The sequence below is a fragment of the Piliocolobus tephrosceles genome, chromosome 8 (genome assembly GCF_002776525.5).
Source record: "Piliocolobus tephrosceles isolate RC106 chromosome 8, ASM277652v3, whole genome shotgun sequence".
NCBI lineage: Eukaryota > Metazoa > Chordata > Mammalia > Primates > Cercopithecidae > Piliocolobus > Piliocolobus tephrosceles.
Window position 1 is genome coordinate 14,434,623 of NC_045441.1, and position 10,468 is coordinate 14,445,090.

Here is a 10,468-nt window from a genome sequence, read left to right on the forward strand (position 1 = left end):
GCCTTCGAATCCGGCTCCAGAAACTGTGGGAAAAGCAGGGATCAGGGCCATGGGGGGGGGGGCAGGAGTGAGGTGAAAACTCCCCACCCCCCGAGAGGGGGCAAAAAAGTGGGGAATTTGTAAAAAAAAAAAAAAAAAAAAAAAAAGACAAAAATTATAAAAAGGCCCCCAAATACAATGGAAAAGTGAGTTAATATTTGGGGCCCAGGGGTGGATATAGGTTTTGTAAGTTCTGACATTTACATAATTCTTCTTTAATAAAAAACAAATAGAAAATTACAAACACACAACTGCTAGGTCCCCTCCCAGGGCCTTGGAAGCTTGAACTTCAGAAGTGTTTTTCTCCCCATTACCCTGATCCCTGCTTTTCCCACAGTTTCTGGAGCCGGATTCGAAGGCAGAGGCAGAGTTAGCAGTATCATGAAACAGGAGAAAATGTAAGCAGAGAGAATGTGATTCACTCCTTTCCAATAATTCCTTCCTAAGCCCCCAGAAGTCCCTGTTTACACAAACCTTATCTGTTTGGGGATTTTCAGAAAGCATTTCTCTCCGTTCGGTCATCCTCCCTTGGCCAGACCAGAGGGTGCCCACTTGTTCAAGTGCTGCCCGCTTCCGAATCCCTGAAGGTGGAGCCTGGCCTGTTTGTTAGAATGGGATGGACTCGTTTTTTAAAAGGCCAAGGGGAGTGCAGGAAAATCCGACCGGGCGGAGCACGCCCTTCGTAACCAGATCTGTTTTTCTGGAAGTGCGACCGGCCTCTTCTGCCCCATTCGCTCCTCTGTGACACAAATACTTGGGGAAAGCGCAGGGCTCGGACAGCGAGGGTGTGGGGCGCTGGCTGGTGCTGCTCTTAGAGAATGTTTTGTCTTGTTCTCAAGGAAGGGTCTAGTTTCTGATGAAAAACAAGCTCAAGTCCCAGCGGCGAGTACAGGGAGTGAGGTCAGTGCTGCGCTGACGACATGGGTGGAGCGACCTCTCTGCTCCAACAGGACAATGTGGAACCCATTATCATTTCCAGCAGGAGGGAAAACCAAATGCAGACTTCACACACCCAGCTCCCTCCTTCCGTGAATCCCATCTTTAGAGCCCCCACCTGAGCCACGCTTTCAAATGCAAACATAATTCAATCAGATTTAATTCTGACCTGCTAGCTGCTGGAGAGGGGACTGACTTGCCACCCAGCAAAAGGGACTTTCAACACTGGTTCCTGTCTGGAATGCACAAGAGGTGGCCCATGTTAACCGGGAGACACGAGCAATCAAATTCTTCTGTGCAATTCAGATTAGTCAAACACTTGACAGGCGACACGGCAGGGCAGGCTGGTCCGCAGCCCCGCCGGGGCCCTGCCAACCCCACCAACAGGATCCTCCTGCGGGACCCCGGAGCTCGGCTCAGCATCTGTTATCTTGGATGCAGTATTTGTCAAGGGGCTGGAAATGGTACATAAATAGCCAAGAAACAATGCTTTGAGCTGGCGCACGAGTGGGGATGTGGCTGCAACCGGGACTGGGTGTGTGCGGAGGACGTCTGGCCCGCCCGGGTGGGAGAGCGCGCGGAACCCTGCGTCCCGCTCCCCTGCAGCGCTCCCCGGACGAACGTCCTCCTCCAGGGCACAGCCGGGGAAACTGAGGGACAAGAGTCTCCTGGAGTTGAGGGTCCGGGACCTACGCGGACAGCCAGGCTCAGGGGCTCGCGGAGGGCGGCAGCGCGGACACCCGGATCCCCAAAGGCTGGGCCGCCCGTGCCCGCGCTCGCCGGCCTCCGAGTACCGCCCCCCGGAACAGGCCGTGGCCCGAGAGCCGGTCGGTTTCCATGGCAACTGGGCAAGCCTGCCCTCTGCGCCCGGACCCGCGGCCGGGAGGGTCCCGGAGCGCGCCCCGCGGCCTCCGCGCCCCGGGCTCCCGGCAGCGGCCGAGCAGCTCCCCTTACGAGCCACCCCCGCCTCCGCAGTTACTCCTCGCGCACCCCACACTCACCTCCGCCACAACCCGCCGCGCCGCCACGTTCCCGCGCTGCTCCCACCAGCCGTTGGCCGGGGCCGGCGCCCAGACCCGCGCGTGCCGCGGCGCCTCCTGCCGGCCGCGCAACGGGCGGGGCGGGGCCTCGAGGGAGCGGGGCCACGAAGGGAGGGGCGGGGGAGAAGAGGCGGGCTGGAGCTGGGCCTCGGCGTCCAAGAGTCAGAAGGAAAGACCGAGGAGGCGGGGTCTCTATGAGAGGGGCGGGGTCAACCTGTTAGAAAACGCGGGCTGTGCTCTGGCGCCTCCTGCCGGCCGCCCAGTGGACGGGGATGCAGCCTCGAGGGGGCGGGGCCTCGTAGGAGAGGCGGGGTTTTGAAGAAAGGGGTGGGGCTAGTTGTGGAGAGGTGGGACTTGCAGCTCATCCCACAGCCTGCCGCTTAAGGAGGGGGTCCTCGGAGGAAGGGTGGGACCAGTTCTGAGTCTCTGAGCTGCTTGGGGGCTCTGAGCTCTTACGGTTGGGTGGGCTATTTCGAGACCGCACCTTCTAGTAGCCCAGCGAGTGGCTGTACGGGAGGATAGAGCTGTGCCCCCAGTTAATGAACATCCTCTAAGACATCGAAAAGGAACAAGGGAGGAATTCCCTCTCCCCTACCATCTGTCTCCCACCCAGAGTTTTAAAAGACAAATCAAGTCATGGCCCTCCTGCTTACCAAGATGAAAAAAAAAAAGGCCAGGTCAGCTCTGGCGCTCTGGCCCCAACTGCCCTCCCTGGGGATTTGTTTAAAAAACAGTTCGTGTCCTCGGCACTTCGGCTGGGGTTTTCCCTTTGAGGAATGTGGGCTGGACCTGGGAGATTCAGGTGGCTCGCAATATCAATATGCAGAATCTGGGCCCCGGAAGTGAACCTTTTGGTGGACAACTACCGCGGTATGACTTCCGTAGTCATGACCCCATATTCCCGATGGAGGTCGGAGCAGACAATGATGAGTGTGGGAACAGACATTTATTGACCACCTGTGTACCAGGCCCTAGGCAACTTTACCTAGGCCACCTCACTTAATACATCAACTCTCGTGGGACAGAGATGTCTGAGACATTCCAGGCCTCCCCTTTCCTCCGCCTATCACCTGCTAATCCTAAAATCCACCTCCTAAACCTTTTCTAATAAAAAATACTGCCTTAAAGCCAACACAGAGAGACAGATTTGAGCCAGGCTTTGGTCTCCTTATTGATCAACTCAATATGGACAAAAAAACCTTTTGTCTCAAAAACTTAATGCAGTAAGATTGGCTTTTTTTTTTTTTTTTTTTTTTTTTTAGATGGAGGCTCGCGGCTGGCTCTGTCACCTAGGCTGGAGACCACTGGTGCAATTTCAGCTCACTGCAACCTCCGGCTCCCAGGTTCAAGTGATTATTCTGCCTCAGCCTCCCAAGTAGCTGGAATTACAGGCACCTGCCACCGCCCCCACCTAATTTTGTATTTTTAGTAGAGATGGGGTTTCGCCATGTTGACTGGGCTGTTCTCAAGCTCCTGACCTCAAGTGATCCACCCACCTCAACCTCCCAAAGTGCTGGGATTACAGGCATCAGCCACCGTGCCCGGCTGATAAATGTTTATTATTGACCTCAGCTACTAAGTTTTGGGAGCAGTTTGTTATGCAGCAATGAATAACTAATACCCATTATCCAGGAAGCTCTTCCTGTCCCCTAGACCTGGCTACATGCCCTCTTCTGTGCACCCATGGTCTTTTAATTTTGTTACCTTTTTATTGAGCAAGTCCGCATCAATCACACTATGTTCCTTAAACCTAAACCAGATGTTATGACTCCTCCACCTATAACCCTCTCATAACTTTTCCTTTTGCACTTAAAGTAAAGTAGGGTTTGCAAAACCCGGCTCCAACTGCTCTCTTCCTTGCCCTTGGAGTTCCAGCCCCTTCGAACTTCTTTTCTCACGCACACTGAAGTCATCTCCCTTCTCTGAGATCTTTCCTCTTTCGATTTCCCTGACCCCACAGCCTTCCCTCTGTGTTTTCATGCTGGGCCCCTTCCCAGCGCAGAAACTCATCTCCCTTCCTGTCTTCTGACCACTTCTTGACCATCACCCCTGAGTCATTCTCGATTCTATTATCTGTTTAATTCATATGTATATGTGTATATGTGTGTGTGTGTGTATATATATATATATAGAGAGAGAGAGAGAGGAAAGAGAGAGAGCGTGAGAGAGAGAGACAGGATCTTGCTTTGTTGCCCAGGCTATAGTGCAGTGGTCTGATCATAGCTCACTGAATCCTTGACTTCCAGGCTCAAGTGATCCTCCCACTTCAGTCTCCTAAGTAGCTGGGACTACATGCCCGCCTATTTTTTCTTTATTTTTAGTTTTTTTAGAGATGGGGTTTCACTATGTTGCCCAGACTGGTCTCGAACTCCTGGCCTCAAGCAATCCTCCCATCTCGGCTCCTGAAGTACTGGGATTACAGGTGTGAGCCACCACACCTTGCCACCTGTTTTATTTAATTCATAGATTTTATCACCATGTCAACATATTTACTCATGTATTTAACATCCACTAGAGTTTGTGTTCTTGGAAGGCAAGGGCCTTCTCTGCAGGTGCTCAATAAATATTTGTTAAATGAGTAGATGAAAGAATAGATTTCCATCCACTCTCACCCCTTTCCTAGGGAAAGTCCAAAGCTATATTCATCTCTGTATCCTGGCATCCAGCTCCTGGGCAGTTTTTGAACTGTAGGGTTAAGTATCTTTGGAAATTCACTGGGCGAAAAAGGAGTGTTGGCCGGGCGCGGTGGCTCAAGCCTGTAATCCCAGCACTTTGGGAGGCCGAGGTGGGCGGATCACGAGGTCAGGAGATCCAGACCATCCTGGCTAACACGGTGAAACCCCGTCTCTACTAAAAAATACAAAAAACTAGCTGGGCGAGGTGGCGGGCGCCTGTAGTCCCAGCTATTCGGGAGGCTGAGGCAGGAGAATGGCGTAAACCCGGGAGGCGGAGCTTGCAGTGAGCTGAGATCCGGCCACTGCACTCCAGCCTGGGTGACAGAGCGAGACTCCGCCTCAAAAAAAAAAAAAAAAGAAAAAGAAAAAGGAGTGTTGAGCTGTCCTGCTTGGCCACCAGAGAGTGACAGAAACCTGGAACTGACTCCAGGAAAGGACCTGAACCCAGAGGGAAAGGATCGTTAAAGTCCAACATTCCAGTGCCCAAGGGATGGCCATCCAGGGTCAGAGACCGGGCTCTTTTGGGCCCAGAGGAGCGAGGAGGCAGGCTTTAGGAGGTACACGGGGAGCATTAGATCCCAACATTTCCTTTCCAGACATTTACATCCGGTCTCCCTAGAGGGGGCTGGCAGAACAAGTGATTTAATCCTTGGATTCCATTCTTCAGGCCCTCTACACCTATAAATAACAGCGCTTATAGCTCATGCCTGTAATCCCAGCACTTTGGGAGGCCAAGGCAGGAGGATCACTTGAGATCAGGAGTTCGAGACCAGCCTGGCTAACATGGTGAAACTCCGTCCCTACTAAAAATTTTAAAATTAGCTGGACGTGGTGGCACACACCTGTAGTCCCAGCTACATGGGAGGCTGAGGTAGGAGAATTGCATGAACCTGGGAGGCAGAGGTTGCAGTGAGCCAAGATCGTGCCACTGCACTCCAGCCTGGGCAACAGAGCAAGACTTCATCTCAAAAAAAAAAAAAAAAAAAAAAAAAAGCAGTGCTTTGGGTTTGGCCATTGCTTGTAAACTCATCAGCCCCAAACTCAGCAATTGTTTGTGCTTTTGCTCATTTGTTTTTTGAGATAGGTCTCACTCTGTTGTCCAGGCTGGAGCACAGTGGCACCATCATAGCTCTCTGCAACCTTGACCTCCTAGGCTCAAGTGATCCTCCTGCCTCAGCCTCCCGAGTAGCTTGGACCACAGATACACACCACCACACATGGTTAATTCTAAAAAAAATTTTTGAGGCTGGGCACGGTGGCTCACGCCTGTAATCCCAGCACTTTGGGAGGCCGAGGCGGGTGGATCATGAGGTCAGGAGATAGAGACCAGCCTGGCTAATACAGTGAAACCCCGTCTCTACTAAAAATACAAAAAATCAGCCGGGTGAGGTGGCAGGCACCTTTAGTCTCAGCTACTCAGGAGGCTGAGGCAGGAGAATGATGTGAACTCAGGAGGCAGAGCTTGCAGTGAGCTGAGATCGCACCACTGCACTCCAGCCTGGGCAACAGAGCAAGACTCCATCTCAAAACAAAAAAAAAATTTTTTTGTAGAGAGAGGGTCTCGCTATGTTACCCAGGCTGGTCTCAAACTCCTGGGCTCAAGTTTATCCGCGTGCTTCGGCCTCCCAAAGTGCTGGGATTACAGGTGTGAGTCCCCGAGCCCAGCCCAAACTCAGCAATTGTGAGTTTTCTTCATATATCTTATGTAGAGCAACTTTCAATCAACAATGTAGGACCTCCTGGCACTGATAATGTATGGGGTACAGGGAGTTACAGAGTTGAGCAAGAATCCTCAAGGAACTTATGCTGTAATGAACAGTAACTATTTTAAAGTGTATAATTCAGTGGAATTTAGGACATCCACAGTGTTATGCAAGCATCACCACTGTTTAGTTTTAAAACATTGTTGGCTAGGTGCGGTGGCTCACGCCTGTAATCCCAGCACTTTGGGAGGCTGAGGAGGGCATATCACTTGAGGTCAGGAGTTCGAGACCAGCCTGGCCAACATGGAGAAATGCCATCTCTACTAAAAATACAAATATTAGCTGGGTGTACACCTGTAGCCCCAGCTACTCAGGAAGCTGAGGCACGAGAATTGCTTGAACCCGGATGGCAGAGGTTGCAGCAAGCCAAGATCGTGCCACTGTACTGCAGCCTGGGCAACAGAGTGAGACCTGGTCACAAAAAAAAAAAAAAGTTGTCACCTTCAAAAGAGAGACCACCACGCCAGCTAGGCAGGCACACCCCATTCACTCCTGCCCCCAGGTCTCGGCAACCACCAATCCACTTTCTGCCTCTGTGGCCACACCTCTTGTGGATATTTCATATAAGTGGAGTCAGACAATTTTTAACCTTTTGTGTCTGGATTCTTAGCATAGTTTTTGAGTTCATATCTTTCCTCTAAATCTGAAACTATTCTAAAATTTCAAAGTTTATTTCTTTTTTTTTTTTTTTTTTTTTTTTTTTTTCTTTTGAGACGGAGTCTTGCTCTGTCGCCCAAGCTGGAGTGCAGTGGCCAGATCTCAGCTCACTGCAAGCTCCGCCTCCCGGGTTTACGCCATTCTCCTGCCTCAGCCTCCGGAGTAGCTGGGACTACAGGCGCCCGCCACCTCGCCCGGCTAGTTTTTTGTATTTTTAGTAGAGACGGGGTTTCACCGTGTTAGCCAGGATGGTCTCGATCTCCTGACCTCGTGATCCGCCCGTCTCGGCCTCCCAAAGTGCTGGGATTACAGGCTTGAGCCACCGCGCCCGGCCTTCAAAGTTTATTTCAAAACATTGAGAGCAGGTGAGCCCTGCGGGTTGCCTGTGGCTCTAGAGAACTGGGTTTGAATTGGCAAGGTTTGGGCTCAGATCTGCTCCATATGCTTCCGTATTCTGGGAGCAGCACTTACCAGGGGCGTGGTCTTCTCATGATAGATGGCAGAGATGCAAGAGACCAAGCCAAACCACATGAGTTTATCTAAAGCATCTGCTAATGTTACATCCACCGACATTTCATAGGCCAAAACAAATTACATGGCCAGGTGCAGCGGCTCATGCCTGTAATTCCAGCACTTTGGGAGGCCAAGAAAGATGGATTACTTGAGTTCAGGAGTTCAAGACCAACCTAGGCCACATGGTGAAACTCCGTCTCTACAAAAAATACAAAAATTAACCGGATGTGGTGGTGCATACCTGTAGTCCCAGCTACTTGGGATGCTGAGGTAGGAGGATCAGTTGAGCCTGGGAGGTGGAGACTGCAGTGAGCTGTGATTGCATCACTCTACTCCAGCAGAGGCGATAGAGCAAGACCTTGTCTCAAAACACACAGCACGACAAAACAAAAAAGCAACAAATCACATGGCTAATTGACATCCAGGGGTCAGGATAGCATGCTCTTCCCAAACTGATAAGTGTCCATGTCTGGGATGAGGAGGAAGAAAGATGTGTGAACAAATCATCCAATCTGCCAGAGAGAACTAAACACTCCACTTCCACTCTGTATGGTGGATATCATTATGTCTGTCTACTTTATTTGTTTTTTCAGAGACAGGATCTCTCTCTGTCACCCAGGCTGGAGTGCAGTGGCACAATCATAGCTCACTGGGCTCAAGCAATCCTGCCTCAGCTCCTGAGTAGCTGGGACCACAGACATGCACCACCACACCCAGCTAACTTTATTTATTGTTTGTAGGGATGGGGTCTAGCTATGTTGCCCAGACTGGTCTCGAACTCCTGGGTTCAGGTGATCCTCCTGCCTTGGCCTCTCAAAGTGCTGGAATGACGGGTGTGAACCACTGCACCTGGCCAAGATGCTTTTTAAAAGATGTGCAGTCTCACCGCTGTGAAAGGAAAATAGTTCTTGGACCCTAAAATCACTAAACCAAAGGGAAAAGTCAAGCTGGGAACTGTTTCAGGTAAATCTGCTTCCCATTTTATTCCTAAATGATAGCTATGAAGACGTTAAAAAAAATGCTATATACCTCCCTCACAATTTATCTGCAAGGAAATTCCTTGTGGGCCTCAAGATCTTTACCCTAAAACAGTTCTGTTGAATTTCCCTCAGCAACATAAATTGACAGCTGATCTTCACAGGTGTGGGACAAAGGACAGAACTCAAAGTCATCCCTCTGTCCACTGAAGACAAATGCATATCTGATTGCTTCCTCTGCCCTAGTATGTATTAATAAAAATGCAGATTCTGACAGGGCGCCATGGCTCATGCCTGTAATCCCAGCACGTTGGGAGGCCGAGGCCGGCGGATCACGAGGTCAGGAAATCGAGACCATCCTGGCTAACACGGTAAAACCCCGTCTCTACTAAAAATACAAAAAATTAGCCAGGCGTGATGGTGGGCGCTTGTAGTCCCAGCAACTCGGGAGGCTGAGGCAGGAGAATGGTGTTAACCTGGGAGGTGAAGCCTGCAGTAAGCTGAGATCGCGCCACTGCACTCCAGCCTGGGCTACAGAGCGAGACTCCGTCTCAGCAACAATAACAACAACAACAAAAAATGCAGATTCACTTAGCCCATCTAAGGCATAAATGACTATTCCTGTATCCCACCCTCACATGTAAATTGCGTATTCAGTGAAAAACTGATCAAAGACTCAAAAGAATGTAACTGTTTGAGGCCGGGTGCAGTGGCTCACGCCTGTAATCCCAGCACTTTGGGAGGCCGAGGGAGGCGGATCGCTTGAGGACAGGAGATCAAGGCTAGCCTGGCCAACATGGTGAAACTCCATCTCTACTACAAATACAAAAATATTAGCTGGACATGGTGGCACATGCCTGAAATCCCAGCTACTCGAGAAGCTGAGGCAGGAGAATCTCTTGAACCGGGAGGCAGAGGTTGCAGTGAGTGAAGATCGCGCCACCGCACTCCAGCCTGGGCAACAAGAGCAAAACTCCATCTTGAAAAAAAAAGAAAAAAAAAAAGAATGCGACTGTTTGTCTCCTATCTATCTATCTATCTATCTATCTATCTATCTATCTATCTATCTACCTACCTACCTACCTATCTATCTATCTCCTGGAAGCGCTCCCTGCTTCAAGTTGTCCCACCTTTCCAGATTGAACCACTGTCCATCTTACACATATTGATTGATAGCTCATGTCTCCCTAAAATGTATAAATCCAAGCTGTTCCCCAACCACCTTGGGTGCATGTTATCAGGACCCCCTGTGGCTGTGTCACAGGCACATCCTTAACCTTGGCAAAATAAGCTTTCTAAATTGATTGAGACTGTCTCAGATACTTTTGGTTCACAACATGAAATACGATAAGTGAGATAATGCAAATGTTCATTAGCTCTACTGGGCCATTCAACCATGTGTATATATATTTCAAAACATCACGCCGTACACGATAAATACAAACAATTTTTATTTGTGAACTAAAAGAACAAAATAAAAAATGAATCAAGGCCAGGCGCGGTGGTTCACGCCTGTAATCCCAGCACTTTGGGAGGCTGAGGCGGGCAGATCACCTAAGGTCAGGAGTACGAGACCAGCCTGGCCTACATGGTGAAACCCCGTCTCTTCTAAAAGTACAAAAATTAGCCAGGCGTGATGGCGGGCACCTGTAGTCCCAGCTACTCCGGAGGCTGAGGCAGGAGAATCGCTTGAACCTGGGAGACAGAGGTTGCAGTGAGCTGAGATCACGCCACTGTACTTCAGCCTGGGTGACAAAGTGAGACTCTGCTCTAAATAAATAAATAAATCAGAAAAAATTAATTAATTAAAAGATGTGCAAGCAGGACAGGTAGAACATACTAACAGTATTGATTTCTAGGTGATAGAG

General features: G+C 50.2%; 1 protein-coding gene across 1 annotated transcript in view; it reads right to left on the reverse strand.

Annotated features, from left to right (window-relative positions):
• The window catches only part of RADIL (Rap associating with DIL domain), a 79,612-nt gene extending 77,529 nt beyond the window's left edge, over nucleotides 1-2,083 (reverse strand). Inside the window, exon 1 of the mRNA XM_023188496.3 lies at nucleotides 1,977-2,083. The gene's annotated coding sequence lies outside the window, so the exon portion shown is untranslated. The remainder of the gene's footprint in view (nucleotides 1-1,976) is intronic.
• Nucleotides 2,084-10,468: the final 8,385 nt, after the last annotated feature.